Source organism: Piliocolobus tephrosceles, chromosome 6, assembly GCF_002776525.5.
Source record: "Piliocolobus tephrosceles isolate RC106 chromosome 6, ASM277652v3, whole genome shotgun sequence".
Lineage (NCBI taxonomy): Eukaryota > Metazoa > Chordata > Mammalia > Primates > Cercopithecidae > Piliocolobus > Piliocolobus tephrosceles.
The window spans coordinates 32,192,818-32,208,809 of NC_045439.1; the positions used below are offsets into that span (position 1 = coordinate 32,192,818).

Here is a 15,992-nt window from a genome sequence, read left to right on the forward strand (position 1 = left end):
CTCCCAAAGTGCTGGGATTACAGGCTTGAGCCACCGCGCCCGGCCGTATAAAATTTTTTTAAAAAATTAAAAGTACTGAGGCCAGGCATGATGGTGGCTCAATCCAGCACTTTGGGAGGCCGAGGCAGGCGGATCACGAGGTCAAGAGATCAAGACCATCCTGGCCAATATGGTGAAACCCCGTGTCTACTAAAAATACAAAAAAAAAAAAAAAAATTAGCTGGGCATGGTGGCCTGTGCCTGTAGTCCCCAGCTACTTGGGAGGCTGAGGCAGGAGAATCGCTTGAACCCAAGAGACGGAGGTTGCAGTGAGCCGAGATTGCATCACTGTACTGTAGCCTGGCGACAGAGCGAGACTCTGTCTCAAAAATAAAAATTAAAAAGTACTGAGGGAACACCCACCAGAATTTTACTTGATAATCAAAGAAGGAAAGTTGTTTAAAAATTGTTAATCAACCCATGTGCAGTGGCTCACGCCGGTAATCCCAGAACTTTGGGAGGCTGAAGTGGGCGGATAGCTTGAGCCCTAGAAGTTCGAGACCAGCCTGGGCAACATAACCCCATTTCTATGGAAAAAAACAAAAATAGCCTGGCACAGTAGCACGTGCCTGTAGTCTCAGCTACTCAGGAGGCTGAGGTGGATAACCTGAGCCTCAGGGGGCTAAGATTACACCACTGCACTCCAGCCTGGTGTCAGAGTGAGACTCTGTCTCAAAAAAAAAAAAACCAACAAACACAAAATAAAAATGAAAAAAACAAACATTGGTAATCAGAATCACCTTTGGATAAAATTTCTAGGCTGTAGATTTCTTTAAAATATGTATAACAAATCTGGTATAACCTCTCACCATATTTCTATTTGTACCATATAATTTAACTCGAAGCTGGTTTTTATTAATCTGTCAACTTTTATGCCTTTTATATTTACTTTAAAAAGAAAACTATTACTTTTCTTTGGATTCAGGAAATAAACCGTATCAGTCCTGAGTAAAGACAGCACTTACATTATACAATTTTTAAAAAATGAACCCTGAAGAACAAACCGTGTACACCCAGACAAGCTTTTTCATTTTGGCAGACAATCATGTCAACAAGCAAGATGTTGGGTTTTTGTTTTTCTTGCATGATGTCACTTGTTGAATGCTATTTTACAGCTGCATACAAATGAGTGTTCGGCTAGATACTTTGTAAACAAAATTAGGAAAATAGCCACTATTTACTGACTGCTTCCTATGTGCATTTAACTAGGTAATTCAACCAAAATCTCAGGAAAAACAAGACGGAACAATATATTGAAGCTGTGTGGATGATTTTTTATACCCTTACATGCAATTAGCCGATTTCCTGAGCAGAGCATGATGTTCCCCCAAGTGTTAACAACTATCTGCCAGCTTTTCACCCTTAAGCATTTGGAGTTCAGGGTTTTCAGGGGTAGTTTTGTTTATATGTGGTTCTCACCTTCCTTCCATGTGAACTACAATCCATCACACCTACACTATCTACAGGATCCCTAGTCTGAGTTCACACCTGGAGTCTCCAGGTTTACATTAAGTAGCCTTCCCAAGACCACACAGCTTTTAAAAGCTACAAAGTCTAAGCAGCCTGACTCTCAAGCTCCCCTTCTAACCACTATAATTCCATCACCCAAAATTCTCCTCATGCAATGGATCCACAAACATACGGATTTTTAGGACTTTGAGACAAACTTGGCCATTTTACAGATAAGGAAATTGAGGTCCAGAAAGGTAAAGTCGACTTGCCTGAATTCATGCAGCAGTGTCCAGATACCTTCCAACACAACGTCCAGATATGCCACACTTCCTCTTGCACAGTCCCCACCCTTCCCCACCCTCCACGTCCCACCCTATCTACTCTTTCCGGGCCCAGTTCCACCCGGCTCCACCCAATCTCATTCCTTCCTCTTCCCCAAAGAGGTAGGAGGTACAAGTATGTGATACCCCACTTCTGGCTTCCTCAAAAGCTTAAGGAAAACCAGCTCCACACTCACCCCCAACCCACAGATGGATTGGCCCACCAGAGAATAGGGCCGTGTGGAAAGGGTAGGGGCTGCACGGGGAAGCCTATCACTCTTAAGTAGACAATTGATGATGGGGTTCAGGTGCAACAGTCTTTTTGGCAATGGCTCTCTTCCTAGAAGTGCAATGCAAAGCAGACAGGCCGGTTGCCAGGTGCATTCAGGGAAGGAGGTGCAAAAAGTGATAGCTAATCTATGGACTTTGCCCAGCTGGCCTGCCCTGGCCCCCACAACTCTTAGAAGTGATCTAAAATGGTATGAAACCAAGGAGGCAAGGCGCCCTCGGATTGCACAGGCTCTCCCCTCCTCTTGCTTGAGATTAGAAGGGAGGGGGTAAAGGCAGGACATCCAGAGGCATCCAGCCAGGATCTTAGCACCAGTAAAGCCAAGGAATGAATGAATGGCCACAGGCTACTCTGCAGGGCACTCACAGCCTCACCTTCACCAAGGTCAGCCTCCCCGCTCTCCCATTCTTTACTTCAAGCAGATGGGGTCTCAGAACCCAGGTCTGGCCTCTTGTCCCCTGCATCTTAGGAATGAGCCAGGGATCTGGGTGGGCCAAGGGATGGAGGGGCAAGAGATCTGCTGTTATGGGGCTGGCCTGGTCTTTAGAACAAACTCCTTCCCTACCAGCCTCATCCTGGGCTCTAGCTTACCATGGATCCCGTGTTCTCAGCCCTCCCTTTTCTTCCTCTCCCTCCCAAAGCAGGCGCTGTGTTCTCTATAGTCAACCGGCACATGGCCCACACAGGTCTCAGGAAGGCTGTGGTTTGATTCTCCCCTGGATGGCTGGCTCCTCACCCAGCCTTGCTCCGTGCCTCTCTGCCCTGCCCTCCCTGGCCTGGCCACACTAGCCCGACTGCACAAGCTGCACCCAGCCAGGGCCTAAGGGAGCGCCAGCCATCTTGGCTCCCTCCCCGGTGGCCCTGGAGGCCCAGCCAGGCAAGAGCAGCTGCCAGGGTTGGCTAGTGGCAGCCAAGCCTTTGGGCTGCGACTTCCCAAGGAAATTCCCACCACAAAGGGTAGTGGCTGCACCTTGGGTCACAAGGGTGGGCCTGAGGCCACCAAGTCAATCCAGCCCAGTTCAGTTGCTCTACTGGACCACGTGTTTGGAAGGGAGGGAGAGTGCAGCCCACAAGGGGAAGCAGCACAGGATCCTGGTTGCCCCTTAAGGTGCCAGGAGGCAATGAGTGGCAAAAGAGGGAGCTAGCAGGTCTGGGGCTGCAGGGACAAGGGATCCAGCCTGAGAAGCTCCGGGAAACTGGGGAGGGACCGAGGCCAGACCATTGTGTAGGGTGGGGAAGGGAGATAGGCAGACGGGTGGGGGTGGGGACAGGGCTGGAGGTGGAGGTGGGGGTGGGGAAAAAGAGAACTTGAAACAATGCGTCCTCTCCCTCTACATACACACCCAGACACACACACACCACACAGCATCTTCACATGGTCAGTCCTTGACCTGGGCCCAGTAGGGTCCCGAGATCATCCCTGACCCCGCTGGAGCCTCCAAACTGTACAGGGCACCCCCACCCTTCCTAGTTTTGAGGAAACTCGCTGGTTTACTGACCTGGAGGGTGACCCAGAGCCCCGGGGGCATCCACTTCTCGCTCCACCTTCCAGCCTGGGACATTTAAGTCACCCTGTGGGGAAAGGCCTTCTCAGGCAGCGTCCCCAGTCGAGCTCGTCTCACTCCAGAACCAGTTTCATATCTGTAGAGGACCATTGAGCATGGACCGTCTACAGCCAACTGGCCGGTGGGGAAGCGGCTTAAGCCACTCCCCCCAGGAAATCGCCCACCCTCAAGTGCTCTGTACCAAGATGAAAGAAGTGCAAATTCGGGGGTCACTTCCAATGGTAAAGTGATAGCAGCTATTGTCATCCACTCTCCCCAGCTGGGGGTGTTAAAGCTCCCTGACCCAGCTCTGAAACAAACCCCAAACTGCCCAGAGAAAACTTGAAAGAAAGTTGAAAGATTTCCAAAGAGTTTGCGGGGAGGGGAGTGAAGGGGAGGAGAAGGTTCAGATCGAAAGACCTAGGGGAAGAAAGTCTGTGGCCAGGCTTGCAGGGGAGGTGGAAGAGAGCAAAGCTGGGGCCCAGAAACTAGCTATGGATGATTGCTTAAGAGAAATACCTTGAGGCTCTCTGAACCCTCAAAATGCATCTCTTTGTGAGGCAGCTCTCACCGACCCTGGTCCTGTAAGACAGGGAGAACCAGGCAGACTGAAGAGCTACTCACCGCCCCATCATGGTGCAGGCTCCCTTCCCATCCAGGAAGGCCCCACTTTCTCTAAAGGCTGCATCTCCACCATTCTCCATTCTCTGAGCATCCCCCAGGCTTGGGGCTCAACACCTCTCATTCCCAAAGCAAGCCAGGGCCAGAATTGCATCTGTCAGGAGCCAGGGGGCCTATCCCAGGGCACCTAACTTACTGAGCCCAACTGGAAGGTGGGGGCATGCAGTACCTGCAGCTTTGGTCCCTCCCCCATGGCTCACCTAGGGCCCAGGGGCCTCAAATAATCCCAGGAGGAACCAGTCCAGCCCCTGCTGATGGGGGAGGTGAAGGCCTCAGGATTGCAGCCTTGGTGGCAGCTTCCCCCCCACCCCCCAGGGGCTTTCCAGCCTGGCTTTAACCCTTTGGAGTACTGTAGCTAGCTGCTGCTTTCCAATTCCACCCATCACTCCTCCGTGCTGTCTTTCCCCTGGCAACCATTGTAAAATGCCCTCACGTATCCATTATGCTCCAGCTCCACTATTATCATTTTCTCCTCTCTCAATCACAGCTCCACACTTATCACCAAAAACAAAAAGTCCTTCACTAAACACCCTTTCCCAGGGGCACTGGAAGAAGGGCCGTTAGACTTGAACTCAAGTCCAGTTCCTGCAACATAATCACACCTGCCCCACCCACCATGATGGCAGTGGCCTGAGGCTGTGGCTTAGCGGATGTCTTGGACTTGGGTTTGAATGCCAGTCCTACCCCTTACTAGAGTGTGGCTTTAGGCAAATTGTTCAACCCCTCCCAGCCTGACTTTGTGGTTAACGGGGTATAACTTCTATCCCAGAGAGTCATCGGGTAAATTCCCGAGATGATAAATTTAAAACATTTAGAACTCTGCTTGGTACAAAGAAAGTGTATTCCAGTTCTCAGCCTTTCCAGTTAATTTGAAATTATTTTTAAACTCTTAATATAAATATGCTGTATTTTTAAAGTTTTAGAGAATAGTGGTTATCTCATAGAAGGAGATGGAATTACGAAATACCTTTTCTTTCCACACTATGTTCTTTCTGTGCTGTTTGACATTTTATAAAAACGTCTGCATTACTTGCTATCATTTTAAAAAGCAATGAAGATAATTTAAAAATTTTTTAAAGGCTAATGGAATCTTTCGAAGTGTTTTTTAAAAAGAAAGTAGTGAAAAAACAAAAAGGTTTGTTGGCTTTTCCATTACAAAAGTAAGAGTGTTATTTATAGAATAATTGGGAAATTTTTTGAAAGTAAAGTAAAAGGAAGAAAAATTACCTATAATCCCATTATCTAAAGACAGCTATTGTTAACATCTCAGTATATTTTTTTCTAATCCAGTCCTTTTTTCTTAGAATTACACAAGTTAAGCATTCTCTTTACGAAAGATTCAAATAATACAGAATAAAATGGCCAGGTGTGGTAGTGCATGCCTATAGTCCCAGCTACTCGGAAGGCTGGGGCCAGAGGATTGCTTGAGTCCAGAAGGTAGAAGCTGCAGTGAGCTATGATGGCACCGCTGCACCACTACACTCCAGCCTGGGTGACAGTGAGATCCTGTCTCAAAAACAAAGAAAAAAAAAAGAGTAGGTAAGCAAGCCCTTTTTCCATACCCAACACATTCCCCGCACTATACCCATCTGCAAGTCCTTTTGCTATGCATTTTCATCTCTTTTTTCTTTTCTTTTCTTTTTTTGACACAGGGTTTCACTCTGTTGCCGCTGGGGTGAAAAGGTGAGATCATAGCTCATTTGCAGCCTCTAACTCCGAGCTCAAGTGATCCTGCCACCTCAGCCTCCCGAGGAGCTGGGACAACAGGCACACGCCGCCACGCCCAGATAATATATATTTTTTAAAAATAGAAACAGGGTCTCCCTATGTTGCCCAGACTGGTCTCGAACTCCTGGGCTCAAATCCTCCTGCCTTGGCCTCCCAAATTGCTGGGATTACAGGTGCGAACCACCATGCCCAACCCATTTTCATCTTTTTATGTGCATATATACGTGTTTATTTTTCTAGCTTCTCTTTTGTTTTTTCTTTGTTTTTTTCTTTTTCTTTTTCTTTTTTTTTTTTGGAGACGGAGTTTTGCTCTTGTTGCCCAGGTTGGAATGCAGTGGCACAATCTCGGCTCACTACCACCTCCAACTCCCAGGTTCAAGCGATTCTCCTGCCTCAGCCTCCACAGTAGTTGGGATTACAGGCCCCTGCCACCATGCCCAGCTAATTTTTGTATTTTTAGTACAGACAGGGTTTCGCCATGTTGGCCAGGGTGGTCTCGAACTCCTGACCTCATGTGATCCACCCACTTCGGCCTCCCAAAGTGCTGGGATTACAGGTGTGAGCGACCGTGCCTGGCCAAGGATATTTTCATTTTATGTTAAACAATTTTAAAAACATTTTTGACTAAATAATAATAGGCAGGGTGCAGATTGGGTGTTTCACCAACATGGTGAAACCCTGTCTCTACTAAAAATATAAAAATTAGCCAGGCATGGTGGCAGGTGTCCATAATCCCAGCTACTCTGGAGGCTGAGGCAGGAGAATTGCTTGTACCTGGGAAGCGGAGGTTGCAGTGAGCTGAGATTGTGCCACTGCACTTCAACCTGGGAGACAGAGTGAAACTCCATCTCAAAAAAAAAAAAAGGCAGGTGCAGTGGCTCATGTCTGTAATCCCAGCGCTTTGGGAAGCCAAGGCAGAAGGATCAGTTGAGCCCAGGAATTTGATGCCAGCCTGGGCAAACACAAGAAGCTCCCATCTCTACAAAAATTTTAAAATTAGCCAGGCATGGTGGTATGCACCTGTGATCCTAGTTACTCAGAGGCTGAGGCAGGAGGATCGATTAAGCCCAGGAGGTGAAGACTACAGTGAGCCAAGATTGTGCCACTGCACTTCAGCTTGGGCAACAGAGCAACAGCCTGTCTCAAAAAATAAATGAAAAATAAACAAAAATAAAAATTTTACAAAAGGATCAGGATTCAAATTTCAGCTGTGTTCTCTACCTACAGTTTCTGTCTCCAGAAGCAGTCAATATTGTTTCTAGTGTATCACTACAGAGATAGGTTCTGTATAAACAAGCAAGTCTCAGAGAGCTTTTTTCCTTTCTTTAAAGCACAAATGGTAGTTTACTAAACACTCTTATGCATGGTTTTTCACTTTATTTTTTTATCCAGAACCATGACTGTCCAATGAAATTTAAAGAGGGTTACGCACATATTTTTACATTTTTCTTTTTGTTCTTTTTTTTAGACAGTGTCTCCCTCTCTTGCCCGGGCTGGAGTGCAGTGCCACGATCTCAGCTCACTGCAACCTCTGCCTCCCAGGTTCAAGCGATTCTCCTGCCTCAGCCTCCTGAGTAGCTGAGGTTACAGGTGCCCACCACCATGCCCCCGGTAATTTTTTGTATTTTTAGTAGAGACGGGGTTTTACCATGTTGGCCAGGCTGGTTTTGAACTCTGACTTCAAGTGATCTACCCACCTCAGCCTCCCATAGTGCTAGGATTACAGGTGTGAGCCACCGTGCCCAGCCACTTTTACATTATCTAGTGAACACTTTTTTTTTTTTTTTTTTTTTTGATATAGTCTTGCTCTGTCAAGGCTGCAGTGCAGTGGCATGATCATGGCTCACTGCAGCCTTGACCTTGATCAAGCAATCCTCCCATCTCAACTTCTCCAACTGGCTGGGACCACAGGTGGGCACCACCACACCTGGCTAATTTTTTTTTAATTTTTTTGTAGAAACCAGAGTCTTGCTATGCTGTCCAGGCTGGTTTTGAACTCCTGGGTTCAAGTGATCCTCCGCCTTTGGTCTCCCCAAATGCTAGGATTATAGGCATGAGCTACCACACCAGTCAGTAAACACATTTTTTACAGTTAAAAGGAGGCTGGGCATGGTGGCTCACGCCTGCAATCCTAGCACTTTGGGAGGCTGAGGTGGATGGATTACTTGAGGTCAGGAGTTCAAGACCAGCGTGGCCAACATGTGAAACCCCGCATCTACAAAAATACAAAAAAATAAGCCAGGCGTGGTGGCACATACCTGTAATCCCAGCTACTGGGGAGGCTGAGACAGGAGAATCACTTGAACCCAGGAGGCAGAGGTTGCAGTGAGCCGAGATCGTGCCATTGCACCCCAGCCTAGGCGACAGAGCAATACTTCATCTCCAAAAAAAAAAAGGTTAAAAGGAAAAGGTGAAGTTAGTGTGTCTTTGTTGTTAAGAGTGTCTTATTCTGTCATCCAGGCTGGAGTGCAGTGGCTTCAACACAGTTCACTGCAGCCTCGACTTCTGGGGCTTAAGTTATCCTCCTTCCTCAGCTTCGTAGGTAGCTGGGACCACAAGGTGCACACCACCTTGCCTGGCCAATTTTTTTATTTTTTCTACAGATGAGATCTTCCTATATTGCTGAGGCTAGTCTCAAACTCCTAGATTTACGTGATCCTCCCGCCTCAGCCTCCCAAAGTACTGGAATTACAAGCATGAGCCAAGGTATTGGCAATGAATTAACAATACATTCTCTTTTAAAACAATATACCATTTTGACAGGAACTCAATATCGAAATATCATTTTGCCAGGCACAGTGGCTCACACCTGTAATCCCCACACTTTGGGAGGCTGAGGTGGTGGATCACTTGAGGTCAAGAGTTCAAGACCGGTCTGGCCAACATGGTGAAACCCCAACTCTACTAAAATTACGAAAATTAGCCAGGCGTGGTGGCGCATGCCTGTAATCCCAGCTACTCGGGAGGCTGAGGCAGGAGAATCACTTGAACCTAGGAGACGGAGGTTGCAGTGAGCCAAGGTCATGCCATCACACTCCAGCTTGGGCAACAAGAGTGAAACTCCATCTCAAAAAAAAAAAAAAAAAATTGGCTGGATGCAGTGGTTCACGCCTGTAATCCCCACACTTTGGGAGACTGAGGCAGGTGGATCACTTGAACCAAGTGATCCAAGATCATGCCACTGTACTCCAACCTGGTGACAGAGTGAGACTCTGTCTTAAAAAAAAAAAAATTATTAATGAGATATTTTACATTCCTTTTTTGTACCAAGTCTTCAAAATCTGGTGTGTATTTTACACTTAAAGCACATCTCAATTGGGATTAGCCACATTTCAAATACTCCACAGCCACATGTGGCTGGTGGCTTCTATTTTAGCAGAGATAGCATGAACTCCATGTAATGCATGGGCGTGATTTATGGATCCAGTCTTCTGATGAACATGAAGGTCATTTCCATCTTGTGCTAATTAAACCCTGCTACGGTGGGTAAGCTTGTACATGCATAATTTTCCACATGTACAAGTATAGCTGTGCCTTCAAATTGTATGTGTAATAGTAATTTGTATAGATCTTGCAAATTTCCCCACTTAGAAGTTATTCCAGGCCAGCCAGGCACGGTGGTTCACACCTCTAATCCCAGTACTTTGGGAGGCTGAGGTGGATGGATCACCTGAGGTCAGGAGTTTGAGATCAGCCTGGCCAACATGGTGAAACTCTTGTCTCTACAAAAATTACAAAAATTAGCTGGGTATGGTGGCGTGTGCCTGTAATCCCAGCCACTTGGGGGATTGAGGCAGGGCAATCGCTTGAACCTGGAAGGTAGAGTTTGCAGTTAGCCAAGATCGCACCACTGCACTCCAGCATGACCACAGAGCAAGATTCTGTCTCAAACAAAAAAAAGTTATACCAAATTTCTTTCCGAAAAACAGTATGAGAGAACAATTTCCCCACTCTGTCAGTATGTGTTATCAAAGTGTTTTATAATCTTTGCCAATCTAATAAGTGAAAAATTATTCCCTCAGTATAGTTTTTTGTTGTTGTTTTTCTCAGTATAGTTTTAATTTACATTTTTAAATTATGATAAAAGAGCATTTTTCATATATGTAAGAGCCTTTTAGACTGGTGTGGTGGCTCACACCTGTAATCCCAGAACTTTGGGAGGTCAAGGCAGGAGGACTGGAGCCCAGGAGTTCAACACCAGCCTGAGCAATACAATGAGACCCTGTCTCCACAAAAGTAAAAAAGAAACAATTAGCCAGGTGTGGTGGCATGCGCCTGTGGTCCCAAATACTTGGGAGGCTGAGGAGTTCAAGGTTGTAGTGAGCTGTGATTACACCACTGCAATCCAGTCTGGGTGACAGAGCGAGACCCTGTCTCAAGGAAAAAAAGCCATTTATGTTTTTTCTTTTGAATATCCTATGCCCATTTTGCTAGTGGATTATAGCCCTTTTTCTTATTGATTTGTCAGAGCTTTGTACAGTGTATATATGTGTGTATATATATGTACACATATACGCACACACATACACATACATTCACATGTGTGTGCGCATATACGTATACACATGTATACACATGTGTGTGTACATGTGTGTGCATATGTATGTACATATACATGTACATACACATACATACATAGTTTTATTCTGCACAAGCCTTCAGAAATAAATGTAGGATATATTAAGACAGTCCTTGGTTGATGATGGGAATTAGAAATATTTTTTCTGAATTTGTGGTTCCTAGTTGGATTTTGAACCACAGTCCAAACAGATATGGTACAAATCTGTCTTGTCTTTTTTTTTTTTTTTGAGCCGGAATCTGGCTCTGTCGCCCAGGCTGGAGTACAGTGGCCAGATCTCAGCTCACTGCAAGCTCCGCCTCCCGGGTTCACGCCATTCTCCTGCCTCAGCCTCCCGAGTAGCTGGGACTACAGGCGCCCGCCACGTTGCCTGGCTAGTTTTTTGTATTTTTTTTAGTAGAGACGGGGTTTCACCGTGTTAGCCAGGATGGTCTCGATCTCCTGACCTCGTGATCCGCCCATCTCAGCCTCCCAAAGTGCTGGGATTAAAGGCTTGAGCCACCACGCCCGGCCTTTTTTTGTTTTTTTTTTTCTGAAGCAAGGTCTTGCTCTGTCACCTAGGCTGGAGTGCACTAGTGTAATCACAGCTCATTGCAGCCTCGAACTCCTGAGTTGAACTCCTGAGTTCAAGGGATTCTTCTGCCTCTGCCTCCTGAGGAGCAGGAGCATACCACATCCAGGCTGATCTCAAACTCCTAGACTGACATATCTGTCTTTTTTTTTTTTTTTTTTTTGAGACGGAGTCTCCCTCTGTCGCCCAGGCTGGAGTGCAGTGGCCGGATCTCAGCTCACTGCAAGCTCCGCCTCCCGGGTTCACGCCATTCTCCTGCCTCAGCCTCCCGAGTATCTGGGACTGCAGGCACCCGCCACCTCGCCTGGCTAGTTTTTTCTATTTTTTAGTAGAGATGGGGTTTCACCGTGTTAGCCAGGATGGTCTCGATCTCCTGACCTCGTGATCCACCCGTCTCAGCCTCCCAAAGTGCTGGGATTACAGGCTTGAGCCACCGCGCCCGGCCATATCTGTCTTTTCTTTAATGGATTTTGGATTTGGTAAATTTTAATTTCCTTTTATTTAAACTGTCAAGATGAGATGTCACAAAATTAAGGGCCTGGTTATTAAGGTGTTCAAACACCAAAATCCCAGTTTCCCAGCAATAACTAAACCAGCTTCCACAAGTAGACATCTTTAGTTAATATGTACGTTGCTTCGAACCAAATTCAGATTTCAGAAGCAGATGAGTTGGGGGTAATCCTTCACTTATAAAGAGACATGCGGCCAGGTGTGGTGGCTCACGCCTGTAATCCCAGCACTTTGGGAGGCCAAGGCATGTGGATCACCTGAGGTCAGGAGTGTAGTCAGAAAGTCTAATACTGCTGCCGGGCGTGGTGGCTCACACCTGTAATCCCAGCACTTTGGGAGGCCGAGGTGGGCAGATCACCTGAGGTTGGGAGTTGGAGACCAGCCTGACCAACATGGAGAAACCCCATCTCTACCAAAATACAAAATTAGCCAGGCGTGGTGGCACATGCCTGTAATCCCAGCTACTAGAGAGGCTGAAGCAGGAGTATCACTTGAACCTGGGAGGTGGAGGTTGCAGTAAGCCGAGATCGCACCATTGCACGCCAGCCTGGGCAACAAGAGCAAAACTCTGTCTCAAAAAAAAAAGTCTGATACTGCTAAAGGCTATACTTCAACTAACTCAGTGCTTACGTAAGTCTAGTAGTACTTCAAGGCCACCCTGGGCACTTTACTTTTTTTCCCCAGAAAGAGCAGGGCAAGTAGTATCTGTTTAGTTTTCACGTAGAACAAGCAGAGTATCACCTCACTTTCCTTTCCAAATCAACCTTTCCTTCCTTCTGTTTCTTTAGAAGTGTTTCTCAACCTGGCTGCCCATGGGAAACACCTGGGGAGATTTAAAAAAATGCCTTCCAGGCCCGGCACAGTAGCTCACACCTGTAATCCTAGCACTTGGGAGGCCAAGGCAGGCAGATCACTTGAGGTCAAGAGTTCAAGACTAGTCTGGCCAACATAGTGAAACCCCGTCTCTACTAAAAAAATACAAAAAAATTAGCTGGGCATGGTAACACATGCCTGTAATCCCAGCTACTCAGGAGACTGAGATAGGAGAATCGTTTGAACCTGGGAGGCAGAGATTGCAATGAGCCGAGATCATGCCATGGCTCCGTCTCAAAACAAAACAAAAACGCAGGTGTGATGGCTCACGCCTGTAATCCCAGCACTTTGGGAGGCCGAGGTGGTTGGATCACTTGAAGTCAGGAGTTCGAAACCAGCTTGGCCAACATGGTAAAACTCCGTCTCTATTAAAAATACAAAAATTGCCGGGCGCAGTGGCTCAAGCCTATAATCCCAGCACTTTGGGAGGCCGAGATGGGCGGATCACGAGGTCAGGAGATCGAGACCATCCTGGCTAACACGGTGAAACCCCATCTCTACTAAAAACTACAAAAAACTAGCCAGGCGAGGTGGTGGCGCCTGTAGTCCCAGCTACCCGGGAGGCTGAGGCAGGAGAATGGCATGAACCCGGGAGGCGGAGCTTGCAGTGAGCTGAGATCCGGCCACTGCGCTCCAGCCTGGGTGACAGAGCAAGACTCCATCTCAAAAAATAAAAAAAAAAATGCCTCCACAGACCAGGCACTATGGCTCACACCTAGAATCCCAGCAATTTGGGGGCCCAAAGTTGGACAATTCTTTATTTTTTTAATTTTTATTTATTTATTTATTTATTTTTTATTTCATTTTATTTTTTTTTTTGAGGCGGAGTCTCGCTCTGTCGCCCGGACTGGAGTGCAGTGGCCGGATCTCAGCTCACTGCAAGCTCCGCCTCCCGGGTTTACGCCATTCTCCTGCCTCAGCCTCCCGAGTAGCTGGGACTACAGGCGCCTGCCACCTCGCCCGGCTAGTTTTTGTATTTTTAGCAGAGACGGGGTTTCACCGTGATAGTCAGGATGGTCTCGATCTCCTAACCTCGTGATCCGCCCGTCTCGGCCTCCCAAAGTGCTGGGATTACAGGCTTGGGCCACTGCGCCCAGCTATTTATTTTTTTTTGAGATGGAGTCTTGCTCTGTTGCCCAGGCTGGAGTGCAGTGGCACAGTCTCAGCTCATTGCAAGCTCAGCCTCCTGGGTTCACGCCATTCTCCTGCCTCAGCCTCCCCAGCAACTGGGACTACTTTAGGAGGCTGACTGGGACCACTGGGGCCCACCACCAAGCCTGGTTAATTTTTGTATTTTTAGTAGAGACAGGGTTTCACCTTGTTAGCCAGGATGGTCTCGATCTCCTGACCTCATGATCCGCCCACCTCAGCCTCCTAAAGTGCTGGGATTACAGGCGTGAGCCACCACGCCTGGCCAAGGTGGACCAATTCTTGAGCCCAGGAGTTCAAGACCAGCCAGGGGAACATAGCAAAACCTCATGTCTACAAAAAAAAATTAGCTATTCGTGGTGGCACGCACCTGTGGTCCCAGCTACTTGGGAAGCTGAGCTAGGAGGATCACCGGAGCCCTGGAAGGTGTCACTGCAGGCCAGCCTGGGTGACAGAGACCCTGTTTCTTATTTTTAAAAAAATTTTTTTTTTTGAGATGGAGTTTCGCTCTGTCGCCCAGGCTGGAGTGCAGTGGCATGATCTTGGCTCACTGCAACCTTCGCCTCCCGGGTTCAAGAGATTCTCCTGCCTCAGCCTCCTGAGTAGCTGGGATTACAGGCATGTGCCACCACACCCAGCTAATTTGGTTTTTTTTTTTTTTTTAGTAGAGATAGGGTTTCTCCATGTTGGTCAGGCTGGTCTGGAACTCCCGACCTCAGGTGATCTACCCTCCTCGGTCTCCCAAAGTGCTGGGATTACAGACATGAGCCACCGCGCCCACCCCCCAATTTTTGTATTTTTAGTAGAGGCAGGGTTTCTCCATGTTGGCCAGGCTGGTCTCAAACCCCTGACCTCAGGTAATCTGCCCACCTCAGCCTCCCAAAGTGCTGGGATTAGAGGCATGAGCCACCGTGCCCAGTCCCAAGTTTTGTATTTTTAGTAGAGACAGGGTTTCACCATGTTGGCCAGGCTGGTCTCAAACCCCTGACTTCAGGTGATCCTCCCATCTCAGCCTCCCAAAGTGCTGGGATTACAGACATGAGCCACAGCACCTGGCCAATAACTTACTCTTTTTAACCATGCAGTATGTCATGGATCTCTTTCCTTGTCAGTATAAAAATACCTCTTTTTTTAAACAGCTGTAGAATATTTTATTGTAGGGAGGTATTATAATTTATTTAAGCAATCCTTTGCAACTGAATATTGACTTTTTCCAGTTTTTCACTATTAGAAACAGTGTTGCATTAAACAAATGTGTGTATGTTGTGCAAATGTTCCTTCCTGTAAGACTCACCAAGTAGAATTGCTTGGTCAAAAAAACAATCTGTAGACACATCTATATTTATATATTTTTATTTTTGGGTAATTGAAGGCAGCACTTTGTGATATCATTCATTGAGTACGTATATGGGATTATTGTTGTGGCTGAACTTGCTTCTGAGCCCTTCAAGGGACTACAGAAATCCACTGGGCTCTCGAGACAGAGCTCTGGCTGGGCTGATGGAAACCATGGCCACCTCTAACAGCTCTACCGTGGCTTCTCTGAGGCAGGAGGTGGCCAGGGCACAGGGTCTTCCGTCCTCACCCTGCAGGGTACCTTTTGATATATTGGCCCATAACCCAGGAAGTTGGAGGTACTTCGGGAGGCTCTCAGAAGAGGTGGAATATACCAATTAGAATCAACCAGTGCTAGCCGGATGCGGTGGCTCACGCCTTCCCTTCTCCCCAGTCTTTTCCAGGACAAGATCACCACAAGGGCCAGGTGCAGTGGCTCACGCCTGTAATCCCAGCACTTTGGGACGCTGAGGCGGGTGGATCATCTGACATCAGGGGTTCGAGACCAACCCGGCCAACATTGTGAAACCCTGTCTCTACTAAAAAGACAAAAATTAAGGCCGGGCGCAGTGGCTCAAGCCTGTAATCCCAGCACTTTGGGAGGCCGAGACGGGCGGATCACGAGGTCAGGAGATCAAGACCATCCTGGCTAACATGGTGAAACCCCGTCTCTACTAAAAAATACAAAAAACGAGCCGGGCGAGGTGGCAGGCGCCTGTAGTCCCAGCTACTCGGGAGGCTGAGGCAGGAGAATGGCGTGAACCCGGGAGGCAGAGCTTGCAGTGAGCTGAGATCCAGCCACTGCACTCCAGCCTGAGCGACAGAGTGAGACTCCGTCTCAAAAAAAACAAAAGACAAAAATTAACCAGGCGTGGTAGTGGGAACCTGTAGTCCCAGCTCCTCGGGAGGCTGAGGCAAGAGA

The 15,992-nt window shown here is 47.5% G+C and overlaps 1 protein-coding gene across 2 annotated transcripts in view; it reads right to left on the reverse strand.

Annotated features, from left to right (window-relative positions):
- The window catches only part of VRTN (vertebrae development associated), a 28,372-nt gene that overhangs the window by 11,479 nt on the left and 901 nt on the right, over positions 1-15,992 (reverse strand). The window contains exon 1 of one of the 2 annotated variants that reach the window (XM_023230299.2): positions 3,600-3,839. The gene's annotated coding sequence lies outside the window, so the exon portion shown is untranslated. Of the gene's footprint in view, positions 1-3,599; positions 3,840-15,992 lie in introns of those variants that run through there. The other variant, XM_023230308.2, reaches the window with a different exon arrangement.